The following is a 22579-nucleotide window of genomic DNA, read 5'->3' on the forward strand; positions in this document are numbered from 1 at the left end:
GTGTACCACCATGCCTGGGTAACTGTTTAAAAATTTTTATAGAGACGAGGTGTCACCATGTTGCCCAGGCTGGTCTCAAACTCCTGAACTCGTGATCCTCTTGCCTTGGCCTCCGAAAGCCCTAGGATATAGGAGTAAACCACCATGCCCGGCCAAGAGAAGACATTTTTAATAACCCATTTTACTGCTCCCAAATTGGGACTTTTAAAGATGAATTAATATGTGCATCTACACCACCCGCACTCACAGACAGGTGAGGACTCCATTCTGTCAGCTAGTTTATTTGGCTTCTTTGTTTACTCGGGGAACCAAAATGTTGGCAGAAAGTATGATTTGGGACCTATCCTACCCATATGTGTACCCACAAAAATAATTTAAAGAGCTCTTTGAGACAAAATTGTTTAAAATCAATGGAATGTGTACTGGAGAAGGGTTAAATGTTTTACAAATAAAATTACCTGTGGTATACCCATAGCCGTGACAGCTATAAGGCAGCATTTTGTGGCAGAAAGAATGAAGACTTTTGAGTCCAATACTTAGAAAAACTACTTTGCATCTCTGAGCCTCAGTTTTTCTCATCTGCAAAATAAAAATAATAGGAAGATTGTAAACTGCCTTAAAAACAGATAAGGGTTCATATGAATTATTCTGTATTTGATTTCAGAAGTCAAATTCATTACCTTTTCTGGGATGACCATGGATTTTCATATTCTTCACTATTTGGTGGTCACCTATGTGTCCCATTCCTCCTTGGACTGAAATGGCCCTTCATATGAAGATGTGTCCAGTTATTCATTTGAAAGATATGTTTTATCTCAGATAACTGTCCAAATTTGCCACTTAATATTTGTTCACAGTATCTTTCATGTACTGAAAATAATTATATCAACAAATAGCCCATGTGTGATTTCATCCATTACTTGGGATTCTTCTGATTCCGAATCAGATAAAGTGTTTATCTGTGTTTTTCTAGTTGTTTGATGCTTTCATATTTGGTTAACACACTGATCCATTTAATAGGAATCATGACCATCTTTAACTGGGAGTCTTTGAAATTGCTCAGCAGCCCAGAGGTGGATCTGAGTGTATGTATCTTCCAAATTACTCTTTGAATTTTCATTGCTCATAAAGAAATATAAACACTTAGCTTCTTTGTGTGCCCATGAAATAGCTATGGGCTGGGAAGGTACTGGAAAGAGTCGTTGGTAAAGGCATGACTGGAAGTAGTGTTTCAAAAGGCAGAGGCAGTATGAGGAGGAAGTGAGAAATGAGGGAGTATTATGCTCCAAGATCTTATCCTTTGCTATATCTGAATATTTGTGTACCCCCAAATTTATATGTTGAAACCTGTATTAGTCTGTTCATATACTGCTAGTAAAGACATACTTGGGACTGGGTAATTTATAAAGGAAAGAGGTTTACTGGACTCACAGTTCCACATGGCTGGAGAGGCCTCACAATCATGGCGGAAGACGAAGAGCAAAGGGACATCTGACATGGCAGCAGGCAAAGAGAGTTTGTGTAGGGGAACTGGCCTTCATAAAACCATCAGATCTCCTGAGGCTTATTCACTATCAGGAGAACAGCACAGGGAAAACCTGCCCTGGTGACTCAATTATCTCCCACCAGCTCTCTGCCACGACACTTGGGGATTATTACAATTCAAGGTGAGATTTGGGTCGGGACACAGAGCCAAATCATATCAAAACCTAATCACCAATGTAATTGTATTGGGAGGTAATACCTTTGGGAATTAATTTGGTCATAGGGTAGAGCCCTCATGAATGGGATGACTGTCCTTATAAAATAAGCCCCAGAGAGATGCCTTGCCTTGTTCCACAATGTGAGAACACACAATAAAGGTGTCAACTTGAACTGAAAAGTGGGTCTCCACCAGACATTGACACTGCTGTACCTTGACTTGGACTTCCCTGCTCCAGAACCATGAGTAATAAATTTCTCTTGTTTACAAGCTACACAGTTTATGTTATTTTGCCAGAGCCACCTTCATGGATTAAGGCACTCTTAATATCATAAAAAAGAAGAACCTTAAAGTCAAGTAAAAGGGAAACACAGAAGGGAGGTCTCAGAAAGGTAGTAGAACTTGAGCTGGACCTGTCTGATAAGTAGGGCCTACATACATGCCAAAGATGGCCGGTGCTCTGGAATTTGAACACAGTAGACCAGATTAAAGAAATCCACACAAGATGCTATATTTAAAAATGTAAGTAGGCATATGCTTTGACTAGATGTTAAGCTGGGGCATTCAAAGATAAAATCAAGTTTATCACTGAAAACACTAATATAATTTTCATTCTTCTGATTAAATTGGACTTGAAATCAATCATTTGCATTTTAAAACAATATTTCTTTTTTTTTCATTTCAATTCTTTTTGTTTCTTTTAATTATTATTATACATTAAGTTTTAGGGTACATGTGCACAACGTGCAGGTTTGTTACATATGTATACATGTGCCATGTTGGTGGGCTGCACCCATTAACTCGTCATTTAGCATTAGATATATCTCCTGATGCTATCCCTCCCCCTTCCTCCCGCCAACACTCCCCGGTGTGTGATGTTCCCCTTCCTGTGTCCGTGTGTTCTTATTGTTCAATTCTCACCTATGAGTGAGAATATGCGGTGTTTGGTTTTTTGTCCTTGCAATAGTTTGCTGAGAATGATGGTTTCCAGCTTCATCCATGTCCCTACAAAGGACATGAACTCATCATTTTTTATGGCTGCATAGTATTCCATGGTGTATATGTGCCACATTTTCTTAATCCAGTCTATCATTGTTGGACATTTGGGTTGGTTCCAAGACTTTGCTATTGTGAATAGTGCCACAATAAACATACGTGTGCATGTGTCTTTATAGCAGCATGATTTATAATCCTTTGGGTATATACCCAGTAATGGGATGGCTGGGTCAAATGGTATTTCTAGTTCTAGATCCCTGAGGAATCGCCACACCGACTTCCACAATGGTTGAACCAGTTTACAGTCCCACCAACAGTATAAAAGTGTTCCTATTTCTCCACATCCTCTCCAGCACCTGTTGTTTCCTGACTTTTTAATGACTGCCATTCTAACTGGTGTGAGATGGTATCTCATTGTGGTTTTAATTTGCATTTCTCTGATGGCCAGTGATGATGAGCATTTTTTCATGTGTTTTTTGGCTGCATAAATGTCTTCTTTTGAGAAGTGTCTGTTCACATCCTTCGCCCACTTTTTGATGGGGTTGTTTGTTTTTTTCTTGTAAATTTGTTTGAGTTCATTGTAGATTCTGGATATTAGCCCTTTGTCAGATGAGTAGGTTGCAAAAATTTTCTCCCATTCTGTAGGTTGCCTGTTCACTCTGATGGTGGTTTTTTTCTGCTGTGCAGAAGCTCTTTAGTTTAATTAGATCCCATTTGTCAATTTTGGCTTTTGTTGCCATTGCTTCTGGTGTTTTAGACATGAAGTCCTTGCCCATGCCTATGTCCTGAATGATATTGCCTAGGTTTTCTTCTAGGGTTTTTATGGTTTTAGGTCTAACATATGTAAGTCTTTAATCCATATTGAATTAACTTTTGTATAGGGTGTAAGGAAGGGATCCAGTTTCAGCTTTCTACATATGGCTAGCCAGTTTTCCCAGCACCACTTATTAAATAGGGAATCCTTTCCCCATTTCTTCTTTTTGTCAGGCTTGTCAAAGATCAGATAGTTGTAGATATGCAGCATTATTTCTGAGGGCTCTGTTCTGTTCCATTGGACTATATCTCTGTTTTGGTACCAGTACCATGCTGTTTTGATTACTGTAGCCTGGTAGTATAGTTTGAAGTCAGGTAGTGTGATGCCTCCAGCTTTGTTATTTTGGCTTAGGATTGACTGGGCCACGCGGGCTCTTTTTTGGTTCCATATGAACATTAAAGTAGTTTTTTCCAATTCTGTGAAGAAAGTCATTGGTAGCTTGATGGGGATGGCATTGAATCTATAAATTACCTTGGGCAGTATGGCCATTTTCACGATATTGATTCTTCCTACCCATGAGCATGGAATGTTCTTCCATTTCTTTGTATCCTCTTTTATCTCATTGAGCAGTGGTTTGTAGTTCTCCTTGAAGAGGTCCTTCACATCCCTTGTAAGTTGGATTCCTAGGTATTTTATTCTCTTTGAAGCAATTGTGAATGGGAGTTCACTCATGATTTGGCTCTGTGTTTGTCTATTACTGGTGTATAAGAATGCTTGTGATTTTTGCACATTGATTTTGTATCCTGAGACTTTGCTGAAGTTGCTTATCAGCTTAAGGAGATTTTGGGCTTAGACAATGGGGTTTTCTAGATATACAATCATGTCGTCTGCAAACAGGGACAATTTGACTTCCTCTTTTCCTAATTGAATGCCATTTATTCCCTTCTCCTGCCTGATAGCCCTGGCCAGAACTTCCAACACTATGGTGAATAGGAGTGGTGAGAGAGGGCATCCCTGTCTTGTGCCAGTTTTCAAAGGGAATGCTTCCAGTTTTTGCCCATTCAGTATGATATTGGCTGTGGGTTTGTCATAGATAGCTCTTATTTTGAGATGCATTCCATCAATACCTAATCTATTGAGAATTTTTAGCATGAAGGGTTGTTGAATTTTGTCAAAGGCCTTTTCTGCATCTATTGAGATAATCATGTGGTTTTTGTCTTTGGTTCTGTTTATATGCTGGATTACATTTACTGATTTTCATGTTGATCCAGCCTTGCATCCCAGGGATGAAGCCCACTTGATCATGGTGGATAAGCTTTTTGATGTGTTGCTGGATTCGGTTTGCCAGTATTTTATTGAAGAATTTTGCATCAATGTTCATCAAGGATATTGGTCTAAAATACTCATTTTTTGTTGTGTCTCTGCCAGGCTTTGGTATCAGGATGATGCTGGCCTCATAAAATGAGTTAGGGAGGATTGCCTCTTTTTCTATGGATTGGAATAGTTTAGAAGGAATGGTACCAGCTCCTCCTTGTACCTCTGGTAGAATTCGGCTGTGAGTCCATCTGGTCCTGGACTTTTTTTGTTTGGTAAGCTATTAATTATTGCCTCAACTTCAGAGCCTGTTATTGGTCTATTCAGAGATTCAACTTCTTCCTGGTTTAGTCTTGGGAGAGTGTATGTGTCCAGGAATGTATCCATTTCTTCTAGATTTTCTAGTTTATTTGCATAGAGGGGTTTATAGTATTCTCTGATGGTAGTTTGTATTTCTGTGGGATCAGTGGTGATATCCCCTTTGTCATTTTTTATTGTGTCTATTTGATTCTTCTCTCTTTTCTTCTTTATTAGTCTTGCTAGTGGTCTATCATTTTGTTGATCTTTTCAAAAAACCAGCTCCTGGATTCATTGATTTTTTGAAGGGTTTTTTGTGTCTCTATTTCCTTCAGTTCTGCTCTGATCTTAGTTATTTCTTGCCTTCTGCTAGCTTTTGAATGTGTTTGTTCTTGCTTCTCCAGTTCTTTTAATTGTGATGTTAGGGTGTCAATTTTAGATCTTTCCTACTTTCTCTTGTGGGCATTTAGTGCTATAAATTTCCCTCTACACACTGCTTTGAATGTGTCCCAGAGATTCTGGTATGTTTTGTCTTTGTTCTCGTTGGTTTCAAAGAACATCTTTATTTCTGCCTTCATTTCATTATGTACCCAGTAGTCACTCAGGAGCAGGTTGTTCAGTTTCCATGTAGTTGAGCGGTTTCGAGTGAGTTTCTTAATCCTGAGTTCTAGTTGGATTGCACTGTGGTTGGAGAGACAGTTTGTTATAATTTCTGTTCTTTTACATATGCTGAAGAGTGCTTTACTTCCAACTATGTGGTCAATTTTTGAGTAGGTGTGGTGTGGTGCTGAAAAGAATGTATATTCTGTTGATTTGGGGTGGAGAGTTCTGTAGATATCTATTAGGTCCGCTTGGTGCAGAGCTGAGTTCAATTCCTGGATATCGTTGTTAACTTTCTGTCTCGTTGATCTGTCTAATGTTGACAGTGGGGTGTTGAAGTCTCCCATTATTATTGTGTGGGAGTCTAATTCTCTTTGTAGGTCACTAAGGACTTGCTTTATGAATCTGGGTGCTCCTGTATTGGGTGCATATATATTTAGGATAGTTAGTTCTTCTTGTTGAACTGATCCCTTTACTATTATCTAATGGCCTTCTTTGTCTCTTTGGATCTTTGTTGGTTTAAAATCTGTTTTATCAGAGACTAGGATTGCAACCCCTGCCTTTTTTTGTTTTCCATTTTCTTGGTAGATCTTCCCCCATCCCTTTATTTTGAGCCTATGTGTGTCTCTGCACATGAAATGGGTTTCCTGAATACAGCACACTGGTGGGTCTTGACTCTTTATCCAATTTGCAAGTCTGTGCCTTTTAATTGGAGCATTTAGCCCATTTACATTTAAGGTTAGTATTTTTATGTGTGAATTTGATCCTGTCATTATGATGTTAGCTGGTTATTTTGCTTGTTAGTTGATGCAGTTTCTTCCTAGCCTTGATGGTCTTTACAATTTGGCATGTTTTTGCAGTGGCTGGTACTGGTTGTTCCTTTCCATGTTTAGTGCTTCCTTCAGGAGCTCTTTTAGGGCAGGCCTGGTGGTGACAAAATCTCTCAGCATTTGCTTGTCTGTAAAGTATTTTATTTCTCCTTCACTTATGAAGCTTAGTTTGGCTGGATATGAAATTCTGGGTTGAAAATTCTTTTCTTTGAGAATGTTGAATATTGGCCCCCACTCTCTTCTGGCTTGTAGAGTTGCTGCTGAGAGATCAGCTGTTAGTCTGATGGGCTTCCCTTTTTGGGTAACCTGACCTTTCTCTCTGGCTGCCCTTAACATTTTTTCCTTCATTTCAACTTTGGTGAATATGACAATTATGTGTCTTGGATTTGCTCTTCTCAAGGAGTATCTTTGTGGCATTCTCTGTATTTCCTGAATTTGAATGTTGGCTTGCCTTGCTAGATTGGGGAAGTTCTCCTGGATAATATCCTGCAGAATGTTTTCCAACTTGGTTCCATTCTCCCTGTCAGTTTCAGGTACACCAATCAGACGTAGATTTGGTCTTTTCACATAGTCCCATATTTCTTGGAGGCTTTGTTCATTTCTTTTTATTCTTTTTTCTCTAAACTTCTTTTCATGCTTCATTTCATTCATTTTGCCTTCCATCGCTGATACCCTTTCTTCCAGTTGATCGCATCAGTTACTGAGGCTTGTGCATTCGTCACGTAGTTGTCGTGCCTTGGTTTTCAGCTCCATCAGGTCCTTTTAGGACTTCTCTGCATTGGTTATTCTAGTTATCCATTCGTCTAATTTTTTTTTCAAAGTTTTTAACTTCTTTTCCATTGGTTCGAACTTCCTCCTTTAGCTCGGAGTATCTTCATCTTCTGAAGCCTTCCTCTCAACTCGTCAAAGTCATTCTCCATCCAGCTTTGTTCCATTGCTGGTGAGGAGCTGCATTCCTTGGAGGAGGAGAGGCGCTGTGATTTTTAGAGTTTCCGGTTTTTCTGCTCGGTTTTTCCCCCATCTTTGTGGTTTTATCTACCTTTGGTCTTTGATGATGGTGATGTACAGATGGGTTTTTGGTGTGGATTTCCTTTCTGTTTGTTAGTTTTCCTTCTAACAGTCAGGACCCTCAGCTGCAGGTCTGTTGGAGTTTACTTGAGGTCCACTCCAGACTCTGTTTGCCTGGGTATCAGCAGCAGTGGCTGCAGAACAGCAGATATTGGTGAACTGCAAATGCTGCTGCCTGATCGTTCCTCTGGAAGTTTTGTCTCAGAGGAGTACCCATCCGTGTGAGGTGTCAGTCCGCCCCTACTGGGAGGTTCCTCCCAGTTAGGGTACTTGGGGTCAGGGACCCACTTGAGGAGGCAGTCTGCCCATTCTCAGATCTCAAGCTGTGTGCTTGGAGAACCACTACTCTCTTCAAAACTGTCAGACAGGGACATTTAAGTCTGCAGAGGTTATTGCTGTCTTTTGTTTGTCTGTGCCCTCCCCCAGAGGTGGAGCCTACAAAGTGAGGCAGGCCTACTTGACCTGTATTGGGCTCCACCCAGTTCGAGCTTCCTGGCGGCTTTGTTTACCCACTCAAGCCTGAGCAATGGTGGGCGCCCCTCCCTCAGCCTCACTGACACCTTGCAGTTTGATCTCAGACTGCTGTGCTAGCAATGAGCGAGACTCCATGGGCGGAGGACCCTCCGAGCCAGGTGTGGGATATAAACTCCTGGTGTGCCATTTGATAAGCCCGTTGGAAAAGCACAGTATTAGGGTGTGAGTGACCCAATTTTCCAGGTGCTGTCTGTCACCCCTTTCTTGGACTAGGAAAGGGAATTCCCTGACCCCTTGCGCTTCCCGGGTGAGGCGATGCCTCGCCCTGCTTCAGATCACACAGGGTGTGCTGCACCCACTGTCCTGCACCCACTGTCTGGCACTCCCCATTGAGATGAACCCAGTACCTCAGTTGGAAATGCAGAAATCACCCGTCTTCTGCGTCGCTCACACTGGGAGCTGTAGACTGGAGCTGTTCCTATTCGGCCATCTTGGCTCCACCCAAAACAATATTTCTATTAGACATTCATGTTGCATTTTTATTAGCCTGTACCACATTTTAGTAGGTATTTTTGGTTGTTTTTAAAATAATTAGGACTGGTGTTGTGAACACTACTAGTACATTTGAAATAATAATGGGTAAACTTTTAAATGTTTTCTTTCTTTGAAAATACATTAAAGTTATATTCTAGGTTTACAGTAGCTATATTTCAGTAAAACTAAAATGCATTGTTACAATGCAGAACAGAGTACATGTATTTCTATACCTATCTTATATTGATAACAGTTTCCTTGGCACTGTGGGAGAATACAAAAGTAGTAACACAGACTTATGGATACCACAAGCACACGGTCTAACAGAAAGCAGGGGTGAAAAAGTCTAGTGAACTAGGCTGAACAAGGATGAACACAATAAATAGGATAATAATACATCACCCGTGTAGTACAGACTGCAAGTTGCATGGACATTTGGAACTGAGGACAAAAGTACAACATATTAGGACAAACTTAACATGGGAAAATCAGGAAGTTGGTATTAGGCTCAAATATGGCAATACCCACAAGAGCACTTTATACACAGTGAGGTAAGATTCAAATCTGACACAGAAAGAGCTTCTTGTCTGCTAGGACATTAGGAATTAGAAGGCCTTCAACAGAGCCCTATCTTTGCTCCTTCTTCACTCATTCAGTGCATGTCATTATATGTAATTTATTTTTTTCTGAGGACCCATTCTCCCTTCTACAAAATCGACACATTTCTGTTACTAATTAAAACTCACTGAAAAATCAATGTATTTCACATTTTATTTTAGTTGACAAAAAGCTCCTAGATGTGAATGTTATCATTGACCCCATGAAGACGCTGGGAGGATGAATGTGAGAAATGTGATGAAATACACAAGTTCTTCCTAAACTGGAAAATGCTTTCTTTTTTGTAAACTGGAAATTATCTCCTTTCTTTCTTACCTCCTTTTTAAAAATTTATTTCGCCGAAATACTACCTAGAAAAAAATGTTGCTTTTGAGTTTTCTAATGACCTTTATTATTAAGTGGCTGCTAAAAAGCTAGGAAATGAGAAGATGTAATAATTGCGCAGTCATAAGCCTTATAGTGACTGTTATTTGAAGAAGTCTGAAGATCACTCTCTTATTCCCTTATTAAGAGTATGTCTCAAATCAAACCTGAAGCAAAAGCAAGAATTAAGGGAAGAAAATAATTTAGGCTCAGAATAGGCAAGCTTCTATGCACACATCTCTCTCAGAACCAACGAGCCTGAGTGAATTTCCATTTAAGAATTGGAGGATGCATTTGATTTCACTTCACTCTTCCCTGCCACTCTAAATGAGAAATTGAAATGAATGCCTATGCAATTTTTACAATTTTGGAAATAGTTGCATTTGGGCAGCAAGTTTCTTGTCATTTCCCTATTAATGCCAATTTCTGAGGTAAACCATCCCATAATATTTTTAACAGGTCAATGGCTAGAGTAATAGAGAAATTTCAACATATCAGTTTTCATTGCATATTTGAAGTGGGGGAGCTGAATGTCATTCCAGCAATTTAAATTTTCGAACAAAACCTACTGATATGTAAAACTCCCATTAGGCAGGTCTCTTTTTTTGGGGAAAAATATATTTTAATGTTTAGTTCCATTTATTTATAATTATAATTTCATGTCCCAAGGAATTATGTTCAATGTACTTTTAAAGTTTTTCTCCATATCTTTTATAACTATTTTTGTGGTACAGCTAATGCTGTATGGTGCAGATGCTAAGATAGCCACTTAATTACAGAGATTCATGGGGAAAAAGTAGAGGACAAATGTATAGATTTTGATTTTTCATATACTTTTCTGAGTAAAGTGAGAAAAATCTTGATAAAGGAAATGTTAACCGTTTGGGACACGTCCATACATTAATACAAACTAGTAGTTGCTGACTTGGTTTTCCTTGCCTGAAAGAAAATAAAAATGAGTCCAACACCACGAAACCCCAGAAATCAAACTGAGCAAACTGAAAAGAGATTTCATAGTGATAAAATGCAAATTATGCTTTGGTCTCTAGTTCTCTTTAAAAATTATTTTGGAAGCATAGGAAGGAGCAAATAGCAGGAAGAAGATGAAAGGTCCTTGGAAGTACTCATCACACAGAAGAAAGTACAATTTTCACATACACTTTTGAACCTGCAAGATTAAGCCATTCTGTATAGAAGAATGTTTCAAAGTCTGGGCTCAGGAACAAAGGAAACATGAAGTCAGATTTCAATTTTTCTGCTTATAAGTAATTTGGGCAAGTTCCTTCATCCCACCAGTGACAGGTTAGTACATTGTAGATGAGGATAATAATAGGAATAATAATAATTCAATCGTGTGAGATTTTTAAGGACCATGGTAAAAGAAAACATATGACATGCCTATCACAGATTCTGACTCTAGTAAGTGTTTAAAAGTTGTTGACTGGTTGCATTGTACCCATTCCCCTTTCTAGTAACACAACCTCTCTTCCTTTGGGGGCACACTGCCTCATCAGTAACGCTGTGGGTCAACTAGAAATGACTTCACTCCTCTGGCTGCAAGGGTGAATGTTTGAACCAAGATTAGCCAGTCAGTCAATTTCCCAGGTTGATTGTTTGAATGATCAGTGTAGAGACTCTCTTTCTCATCTTGGTCCTGAGTGCCAAAGGCCAACAAACCTGAAGTTTCCAGAGGCTACTTTCCTACATTATGGGCGAGCATTCCAACCCACTCATGGAAGAATGAAGCAGAGAATAGAGACTGCTCTGAGAAAAACAGTAAGCCAGTTTTAATGGAATCCCATTTCATACCTTGAACTTCCTAGGTACTTGAAATGGAAAATTCTCTATTGTTTTAAGCTAACTTGAATTAGGTCTTTGTCATTAGCAATCCACACTCATTCCTTACCAGTTTTTACAGTTAGCTTAATGGTAAGAAATTCATGGCAGTAGGGATTTTAGAATAGCAAAAATGAGTAAAATCTCTAAGCTACTATTAATATATGGTAGCAAGCCTGGATGTGGTGGCTCATGCCTATAATCCTAGCACTTTGGGGGGCCGAGGCAGGTGGGTCACCTGAGGTCAGGAGTTTGAAACCCAGGCTGGCCAACATGGCGAAACCCCGTCTCTACTAAAAATACAAAAAATTATCCAGGCGTGGTGGCACACGCCTGTAATCCCAGCTACTTGGGAGGCCGAGGCAGGAGAGAATTGCTTGTATCTGGGAGGCAGAGGTTGCAGTCAGCCAAGATCACACCATTGCACTCCAGCCTTGGCAACACAGCGAGACTCTGTCTCTCTCTCTATATATATATCTATATGGTAGTAGACTAGAGGAGGCTTGGTTGGAAGGTTGCTCATATATATCTGCCATATACTTGATATCCTGAACTAAAATGGTTTTCTTCATGTGCTGAAATTAGCTTAAAAAGAAAACCTTACAATAGCTCTAGACTGTGTCTTTATTATCCTAGGCTTTGGGTACTCCAGGGATAATTTTCACTAAGTTATCCCTCATTTTAATTCTTGACTTGCTCTTCAGGCACAGCAATAACACGTGTATTTTGTTTATGGTACTTTCTATGCTTTCTTTCTTTGAAAAAAATTATATATTTTTAAGGAATTTTCAATTGTTTCTAGAGGCTCTCACATCAGAAGAGTCTCCACATGTCTAACAAACTTAAGGAATTGTCTTAGTCCGTTTGACTGCTATTACAAAATGCCATAAACTGGGCAGATGACAAACAACAGAAATGTATTTCTCACAGTTCTAGAGGCTGAGAAGTCTAAGATCAAGGCATCAGCAGATTTGGTGTTTGGTGAGGACCTGTTTCCTGGTTTATAGAGGGAGCCTTCTTACCATGTCCTCACATAGTAAAAGGGGCAAGGGAGCTCCGTTAGGCCTCTTTTAATAGGTTGGTGCACTAATCCCATTTATGAGAATAGAGCCCTCATGACCTAATACCTGTCAAAGGCCCTACCTCCAAATACTATAACATGGGTTAGTAGGTTTCAACACATAAGTTTGAGGGGGAAACAAACATTTGGACTATAGTATTCTATCCATGGTTCCTCAAAATACATGTTTTTCTCACATGCAAAATGCATTAATTTCATTCTATTAGCTCCCAAAACTGTTAACTCATTCCAGCATTAACTTTAAAGTTTAAGTCCAAAAATCTCATCTAAATATCATGTAAGTCAGGTATGAGTGAGACTCAAGATATGATTTATCCTGAGGCAAATGCTTTCTATCTATAAACCTGTGAAATCAAATATATTTTGTGCTTCCAAAACACAATGGTAGGGCAGATATAGAATATATATTCCCATTCCAAAAGGGAATAGAAGAAAGCAATAATAAGCCTAAAACCTAATACTGCAAAGGATATTAAATCTTGAGCATAATCTTTGTCTCAATGTCCTGCCTTCCAGACACACTGGGGTGGGTTCTGTCCTCCAAAGCTCCCCTGTGTGTTTGCTGGGCATAGCCCACACCACATTTCTCATGGGATGGACTCAGATGCCTGTGGCTCTCCTAGGCTGGAAGTGCAAGCTGATATTTTTATCATTCTGGGGTCTTGGAGAAGCCCCATTTCCACAACTCCATTAGGCATTGCCCTAATTGCGACTCTTTGCAGTGGCCCCACTCTTACAGCAGCCCTTTGCCTGGGTTCTGTGTCCAAGGCTCAGGAGTTCCATCCTTCAAATTCCAGGTGGAGGTGGCCATAGCCCATTGCTCAGGCACTTTTGTGGTGATAGCAGAGATGGCACCTTGAGGTTTACAGTTTGTGCCCTCTGGTGTCGTGGTCACCCCAGCCCAAACTGCATCTGGTCCCACTGGAGTCACATCTGAGGTGGCCAATGAGTACTATACCAGAATTTGGAGAGTGCAGCTTTGAAGTCTATGCATCCTCCAGGATCTTGCAGTCTGGCCCATGCTAAGAGGGGCAGCCCCAATGATCTCTGAAATTTATTTGGAAATATTCTTCCATTGTCTTGGAGAAAAAGTCCTGGTTTCTGTTTAGATGGCAGATCAAACTAATCTCTATCAAAAGGTCCCTTGGGAACAACCTTGTTCTCTCCCAAACAAGCTTTCTCTTTTCTTTCAATATAGATAACTGAGAATTTTCCCTTTTTTTAAGGTTCTATTCTTTTGATTAAAAATCCCAACTTTAAACTGTCTCTCTTTTCACACTTTACTGTAAGTACTCAAGAGAAGCCAAGGTGCACATTTAACATTTTGCTTGGAAATTTTTTTCAGACAAATATCCTAATTTATTGTTCTAAATTCCACCTTCCACAAAACACTACGACACAACCACAACTCAGGCAGTTTCTTTGCTACTTTGTAATAAGGATGATGTTTCTCCCATTGTCCTATAACATATTCCTCCTTTCCATCTGAGACCTCAGCAGAGTAGCCTCCTGCCATCCACTTTTTTATCAATATTCTGTTCATAACCTCTTAGGTATTCTCTAAGAATATTCAGGCTTCTGAGGCCTTACTAGAATCACCCTTAACAGCCTGTTCACGACAAAGGAGCCTTTTTTCTAGTATTTGTCTCAAAACTCTTCCAGCCTCTACCTATGGCCCAGTTTCAGAGACACTTTTACATTTTTAGGTCTTTGTCACAGAAGAACCCCCACTCGTTGGTACTAATTTTCTATCTTAGTCCATTTAGGTTGTGATAACGAAATAAGAATACGAAAGAAATAAGTGGCTGGGCGCGGTGGCTCACACCTGTAATCCCAGCACTTTGAAAGGCCGAGGAGGAGGGTGGATCACTTGAGGTCAGGAGTTCAAGACCAGCCTGGCCAACATGGTGAAACCTTGTCTCTCTAAATATCAAAAAAAAAAAAAAAAAAAAAGGCCAGGCGTTGTTGCATGTGCCTGTAATCCCAACTACTCAGGAGGCTGAGGCAGGAGAATTACTTGAACCTGGGAGGTGGAGGTTGCAATGAGCCAAGATCCCAAGATCGTGCCACTGCACTCCAGCCTGGGTGACAGAGCGAGACTTCTTCAAGAAATAAAAATTAAAAAAACAAATAAGCTATAAACAACATATTTTTTTTCTCTCAATTCTGGAAGCTGGAGAGTCCATCAAGGCATTGGCAGATTGTCTGGTAAGGACCCATTTCCTGGCTCATAGAATGATGCCTTCTCACTGTGTCCTCACAAGGTAGAAGGGGGCAAACCAGCTCTCTGGGGTCTCTTACAAGAATACAAATCCCACTCACCTACCAACATTATCACCTTGGGGATTAGGTTTCAACATATGAATTTTAAGAGGATATAAACATTTCCACCATAGCAGGAACCAATTTAATATTTTTTTGTAGAATAAAAAAATTATCCATTCCCACTTATTTCTTTGAAAAATTTCATATGTTCCTAGTTTATGTCACAAGTTATTAAGTGTTATTTAATCATAAAAGGGGGTTTTGTTCACTTTCTTAAACTACATAATGATATTTATCATGATAGCCTTTAAAATGGATTAAAAGTTATAAGTCCATGAAAATCTGCCCTTTTAAGAACAATGTTTTATTTCCATAGCATAATGCTTAAATTTTTTAAATAAGATAACAAAGGAGTAAAATGTGACTTTAAACAGGGCTCAGCTGATTTTTATGACGTTAAAAATGAATGAAGAATAGCCTAGTTATTGGAATATAAAATAAATAACATATGTACAGCACATTGAAATTTGTGAAATTACCTACTCTCTAGCACCAAGTGTTAGATTAGTGTCTTAGTCTAATTTTCATAATCAGTATTTTCAAAATGCAAGATTAAAATAGAAATTTTTATGTTTTTCTTTTTCTTTTTCTTTTTCTTTTTTTGCAGTAGTGCCGGTGGAAGAATTATGGCTCTATTGTGTTTCCACTCTGCCTTTTCAATGGTCATGAATTTTATAACTATAACAAAAAAAAAAAACCCCTTAAAATATCAGCACCTGCAAAAGTCACCATCACTTCAAGAGCTGATGAGCTCAGCTTTAGGGACTTCATAGACTCACACTTTATCCAAAATCTTCCAAGTAAGAACACAAGTTACTTATTCATTTTTATGCTACACCGTTTAAAGGCAGAACTTCTGAGATTAAACAGGGATTACAACTCATTCTCTATTGTCAGTCTTAACTAGGGTTGAGGGGATGTTTGAGGTGCGAAGGTTTCCTTCTCCTAGTTTAACTGAGGCATGGCACCAAGGATGGACCTGTGGATTGCATAGTGGTTGAAAGACATCATTTCTAATTATTATTTCCCAGGTAAGCTGATTTTCATCAATAGTGGCAATCAGGTGCATGAGCTGTGGAGGAAAGATTCCCTGGACAGGCGGGTGAGAGTGGGTAATGGTTTCTGGATGAAACCGTTCCACCTCACATGATCAGGCATTAGGGCATTAGATTCTCATCAGACGCACACAACCTAGATCCCTCGCATGCGCAGTTCACAATAGGGTTTGTGCTCCTATGAGAATGTAATGCCACTGCCGACCTGACAGGAGGCAGAGCTCGGTGGCAATGCTTGCCCGCCCACCACTCACCTGCTGCTGTGTCACCCAGATCCTAACTGGCCATGGGCTGGTACCGGTCCACTGCCAGGGGTTGCGGACCCCGAAGTAGTTCTTAGAAAAATTAAATAAGGAAATATGTAAAATGAGTATCAAACATAATTTACGATGACTGCTGTTAATCTTTTCCTCTTCATGTGGCCCAGGGGTAAAATATGCTTAAACAACTAGTCTAATTTTTAGATACCTGCTTTTGTGTTCTTCTTATTTGGGCAGTATTGATGAAAGTCCTGCCCATCTTCCGTATCTATGTCTTGTGTGTCTCAAAAGTAAGTAGGCAAATCTTCAGAAAGTCTAGGCAAATTCTATCTCCCTCTCCATTTCCTTTTTTCACATTGGGAAAAGGGGTTTCAAAATGCCCTTTCTACAACTCACAGAAGACAAAAAAAAAATTGTATTTCAGATTTCCAAGATGATATTAACTCCAAACACCCTTCACCAAAACGTTCTAAGCAAAAACAAACTGTCAGAATAAGACCTTAAGATGCTTTCTGACGTCATTATATTGTAAAGTTTATATTACTAATAATATTATGTTTTAATGCTCTTAATTATTTGTATTTTTATTTATAGATCTGGGAAAAAAACAATTAACAGTTTTAGATTAAACTTATTCTTCCTTTCTGAGGAAATTCCTCTTCCTTCATTTTTGGAGTGAAATTACTGAAATTTGCAGTTGTTTATTGCAGTACATAGTGTTACCTATGCCAACTTTGACAGCTTCAGGGTAAAGAATTCATATAAATCATATTCAAAAACTGGTCCAAATGATTCCAACAAAATATTTTGTCCACTAGATAACTCAATGGTGGCTTTACGAGCAATTGAATAGTGATTGATTGGTTCTGAATATGAAGGACTCCTTGAGACTATTTTATGCTGGTACATAAATAATAGGATGGGCTACATTAAAGTTAAGGAAACAGTTGCCAGAACAGACAAACCCACAATCCCAGTTTGTTAACCCAATAGTTTATTTCTCCTGTGATCGGCAAATTGGAGTTGAGGAGTTGTTCAAGGATCCAGGCTGAAGGATACTGTCATTTGAAACACATGGCTTCCTAGCTTATCCTGGTGTCTGTATTTCATCAACTGACACATATTCTTCTCAGCCCAGAAGTGACACACATCACTTTCACTCATATTCCACTGGCGTGGACCAGCCATACGGCCCCACCTTGACTGAGTAGAGCTTGGGAAATGTAGTGTCTGTTTAGGCAACAACTCTACCCTGTAAAGGAGCATAAACTTACTGAATAATAATTACCTTTTTTTCTGCCACAAGCAAGTCATGAGTTTGGAACGTGAAGGAGAAAATAAGTTTCAGGTGAGCACGCAGCTGGGCTGGTTTCATTTACTGCTGGTCAAAGACAAGAAGTAGAAGGTGGTCAGATTCTACTGTGCGGACTCACAGTAGTCTACCAGGCAGAAGTAAATGTTTCCATTTCTGCTAAGGGTGGGTGGGATCATCTGTTCTCTCTCTGACTGTAAGGGGGCGCCGCTTCACAGGTAGTCAGTTAACCGCTGGGTTTATTCCAGACTGTCTAGTGGGCTTCATGAAACAGTGTAGGGACAAAGATTGGGATACGTCTTCCTACCAGAGGTTATAGAACAATGAATAGGCCATGAACAGAAACTCCAAGATGGCTACAAACTAAAACTATTACTTCCAGAAACTATTTTCCAGGATACATAAAAGAAAGTGGTGACATTTCACATTTGTTATGGCCAACTCACAATCATATGAGACTGCTTACAATTATTACCTTCATTGTTTTCTTTTCTAGAAAGTACTAGAGCTGGTCACTAAGGCTGACTACGCTTTCTTTATTTTCCTAGAAGACACCATATTATTTTATTCTGTTTTAAATTATTAACCAGTCTCTCTTATAGAGTAACATAAAATATAACTTGCTGGTGAGAAAAATATTTGAAATCAGCTAAGTTCATGCAGCATTCATTTATTAATCCATCACATGTTTAATAAGCACTACTATATGCCAGATACTGCAATACTATTGTGAAAATAAATATGATGATAAAAATAATATTTACAGAATCAGTAATGTCCAGTGTTTATGAGGGACCAACTCTGTGCTAGACAGTGTGCTAATTGTGTTATAAGCATCACACATTTGATCCTACAAAATTGTGCATCTGCATAACTAAGAAATCCAGGTTTTAATGAAGCTGAGACACAGATAATCAGAAGAGCAGAACTTACAGTCACATCTGCATTACTCTGAGCCTCACGGTCTTGACCAATAACCAATGAACCCCAGTGACCAAAGAAAGCTTTCATCCAACACTAGCATACTACAAGGAAAGGTGGATAAATAAAGAGATAATCAAAATAAAAGTTAAAAGTGCTCAACTATTAGTTCCATATGTTTAACCACAAATGATTACATTTAGAATTTGATTCAAAACATAATTAGGATAATTGCCTTGTGTTGTTTGTGTGTATGCCCAAATGTGCCCACATTTCCTTTAAAACATCTTGTTCACTGATTGGCAATATAGTAAGCACTTCAAATAAGTGAATGAAAAAAACTGTTGAGAAAACAAAAGTGAAATAATTCTCATTGAGGAAAATCAGAAAATGTTTCACAGAGGGAATATTTGGAGGGTTTGAGAGACAAACTATGTTTGTATGGTTGCAGGGGGTAAGTAACATTTCAAGCAGAAGATCACCAGTTCACCTAAAGCATAACATAATGACAATGCATTGCAGGCTTAGGTGACTGACAAGTAGTCCCATGTGGCTGGCTGTTAACAGGAGTATTGGGATATGATGCAAGACCCATGTTAAATGCTGATGAGAATGCAGTGGTAGAAGGGAAGAAATTAATGGCATAGAAGAAAGGCAGGAGAATTGTTGTTCCTGAGGAGGCTGGAAGAGATGAGATTTAGAACACACATATAAATTGGTCTCAGATAAGATCACTACCAGTTCACTCTAATTGCAACAGGAAAGACAAACTGTGTGAGTGGAGTCTTGAAGGCAGATAAAGGTGGTGATGTAGGCTTGCATACATTGTTTTCGTTGCTTCAAATTTTCTTAGTTAAGTAGAAGGATGGCCAGAGGAAGTCAGAAGTTGTTATTGATTACTCCTTTTACTATTTTTCCAGTCCTTTCACGTGCTTTCAGTTTATTCATTTCTAAGTTTCATTGTCCATTCACTGGGAGCTAGTTTTGAAGGCTGATTTCAGCCGCTGACTTGTCATCAGGTCTGTTTGGGAAGGTTTGCTTGGCCATTCTGGAGAGGCTAGGCTATGCAGTGGAATCAGAATCTCAGAGGCTTAAACCAACACTGTTTATTTCTCATTCTTGTCACACATCCATCATGTGTTATCCAGGGACCTCTGCTCCTTGTGGTCAGTGAGGTGCCCAGACTTTTCACATGCTTCCATATTTGAAGACTAGTGAAAAAGAACACGTCTTATCATCAAGCAGCGACTCTGAAAACTTCTGCCTAAAAGTGACACATATCACTTCTGTTTATATTTTGTTAGCCATAGTTAAGTCAGTCATTGCCCTGCCTGATTTCAACAGGTTGGGCAAGTATAATTTTCTCACCAGATGAGAAAGCCAAATCTTTGACAAATAGTAACACAGTTTTCACAATTGGTATTGTGATGGTTCATTTTAGGTGTCAACTTGACTGGGTTGAGGGATATCTAGATAGCCAGTAAAACATTATTTCTGGGCATGTCTGTCAGGATGTTTCCAGGAGAGATGGCATTTGAATCAGTGTACTAAGTAAGGAAGAACCACTCTTAGGGAAGGTGGGCAGGTGCCATCCAATTGGTTGAGAGCCTGGATGAAACAGAAAAGTAGGAAGAAAGACAAATTCATCTCTCTTCTGGAGCTGGGATACATCTCTTTCCCTGACCTTGGACATCAGAACTCTAGGTTCTTTAGCTTTCAGGCTCCAGAACTTACACCACTGGCACTCTCATTTCTCAGGCCTTCTTTCTCAGACTGAGATTTACCTGATTGGCTTCCAAGTTCTCAGGCCTTTAGACTTGAACTGAGCTATGCCATCAGCTTCCCTGGTTCTTGAGCTTGTAGACGGCATATCATGGGACTTCTCAGCCTCCATAATCACAGCAGCCAAGTCCCATTATAAATCCTTTATCTATCTATCTATCTATCTATCTATCTCCATCCATCTGTCATATTGTTCTCTTTCTCTCGAGAACCCTGAGTAACACAGGTGTCCTCTGGCAATTAAAGTGAGGTAGGAACCATATGTCTCCTTCTCCAGAACCTTGCTACCAGGTGGCTTAATACAACAAAAGCAAGTTTTCAACCAAATCCTGCCATTTATTAGCAAGCAGGCCACAAACTATCAAAGGACTTTTCCTTATAAATTTGAGAAATTTCCATTATCTGGCTTCAGATACTCTGACAAGCAAGTGCCTGGAATAAAAATCTCACTCCAGTACAGGTGCTACAGTGTGTCCACTTGAGAAACAGTCAACTCTATTGCTAGAGCAGGCTATTAAGGGAGACCACTGGAACCATGAAGATCTATACCACACGTACTGCTCTGAAGGTATTTGGCAGCTGTTCTACCTGAATCCTTAAACTTCATTTTCATGCAAGGATGGTGAAACACATATCATCCTAGTCAAAGACATGTCTTTCCCCTTCCTTATGTTTCTCCAGTAAAAATTATTTTTTTAAGAGCCCAATGGCTAAAAATAAACTTTCTTCTATAGATTTCTATAATGATATTTGTGGTCACACTTAGAATGAGATTCATGATTAGGGTACTTAAAATGCTAACTTCACTTTGGGAGGCCGAGGCAAGGTCAGGAGATTGAGACCATCCTGGCTAACACGGTGAAACCCTGTCTCTACTAAAAATACAAAAAATTATCCAGGCATGGTGGCAGGTGCCTGTAGTCCCAGCTACTCGGGAGGCTGAGGCAGGAGAATGGCGTGAACCCGGGAGGCAGAGCTTGCAGTGAGCGGAGATTGCACTATTGCACTCCAGCCTGGGCAACAGAGTGAGACTCTGTATCAAAAAAAAAAAAAAAATGCTAACTTACCACCTCCAAGAAGTGCAGTTCACTGAAACACCCCTACATTATCTGACTATATTGAAATATAAAGTACTATATTTAATAGAAAATATAATATGTCACCTTTAAATATTTATATATACATAAGAAAACATCTTCTTTTAGAGCCAACGTAACAATATCCTAACATAATTAGTAATTCCTTAATATACTTAAATACCCAATCCATATTTAATTTTTCCAACTCTCCTAAGAATGTCTTTTGTCTCTATTCTGTGCAAATCAAGATACAAAGCAAATCTCTAGATTGCATCTCTTGTTTATTCCAAGTGGCGATGACACTCTGCCTTGAAAAGAATGCATGTTGATTGTTGTATAGAACATTTACAGTGTTCCACCTTCCAAATTTCCCTGTGGTGTTATCTGGCTTGCATATTTTATCTATTGCTGTGTAACCCAAAACTTGCCATCTTAAAACAACAAACATTTATCATCTCACAATGTCTTTGCTACTGGAATCTAGACACAGCTTAGCTGGGAAAGGTCCTCTTCCAAGTTCATTCACATGATTGTTGGAAGGATTTAGTTCCTTATGGGTTGTTAGGCTGAGGGGCTGAGGTCATCGGTGACTGTGGGTGGGAGATCTCTTTTAGTTGCTTGCCACATAGCTTTTTCATAGGTCAGCTCCCAATATGGCAGGTGGCTTTCATCAGAGTGTGAAAAAGACGGAACATGCAACAGATGACAAGCAAGATGGAAGCTAGAGTCTTTTTGTAATGCAGTTTTAGAAATGAGCTGGGTGCGGTGGCTCATGCCTGTAATCCCAGCACTTTGGGAGTCCGAGGTGGGTGGATCATCTGAGGTCAGGAGTTTGAGACCAGCCTGGCCAACATGGAGAAACTCCATCTCTACTAAAAATACAAAAATTAGCTGGGCATGATGGCACACACTTGTAACCCCAGCTCCTCAGGAGGCTGAGATAGGAGAATCACTTGAACCGGCAGGCGGAGGTTGCAGTGAGCCGAGATCGCACCACTGCACTCCAGCCTGGGTGACAGAGCAAGACTCTGTCTCAAAAAAAAAAAAAAAAAAAAAAAAAAAAAAAAAAGGAGTGACAGCCCATCACCTTGTTGAATTCTATTAATTGGGAGCAAGTCACTAATTCAGGCTCACACTTAATGGAAGGCAATAAAAAAACAAGAGTATGAATACAGGGAACTTGCTTCTACATCCCCTATAATTTCTTCAAAATGAAAGTTAAATATAGAAATGTGCTTAAATTGATGGTAAATATCTTTAGTAGAAGGACATGAGAGGCAACATTTTGTACATTGCATTGTATAACACCAAAAATACATAATCATCCGATTATTACCAAACCTAAAATTGATCCCTGAATAAAGGTAATGGCCACTCG

General features: G+C 39.4%; 2 long non-coding RNA genes across 4 annotated transcripts in view; one reads left to right on the plus strand and one right to left on the minus strand.

Annotated features, from left to right (window-relative positions):
* Positions 1 to 22579, plus strand: part of LOC134728992 (uncharacterized) — a 233260-nt gene that overhangs the window by 123657 nt on the left and 87024 nt on the right. The window lies entirely within an intron of this gene.
* LOC129393848 (uncharacterized) overlaps positions 18483 to 22579 on the minus strand; it is an 85962-nt gene continuing 81865 nt past the window's right edge. For both annotated transcript variants that reach the window (XR_008620949.2, XR_008620950.2), the window contains one exon: positions 18483 to 19948. This is a non-coding gene — a long non-coding RNA (uncharacterized LOC129393848). The remainder of the gene's footprint in view (positions 19949 to 22579) is intronic.

Source organism: Pan paniscus, chromosome 15, assembly GCF_029289425.2.
Source record: "Pan paniscus chromosome 15, NHGRI_mPanPan1-v2.0_pri, whole genome shotgun sequence".
Lineage (NCBI taxonomy): Eukaryota > Metazoa > Chordata > Mammalia > Primates > Hominidae > Pan > Pan paniscus.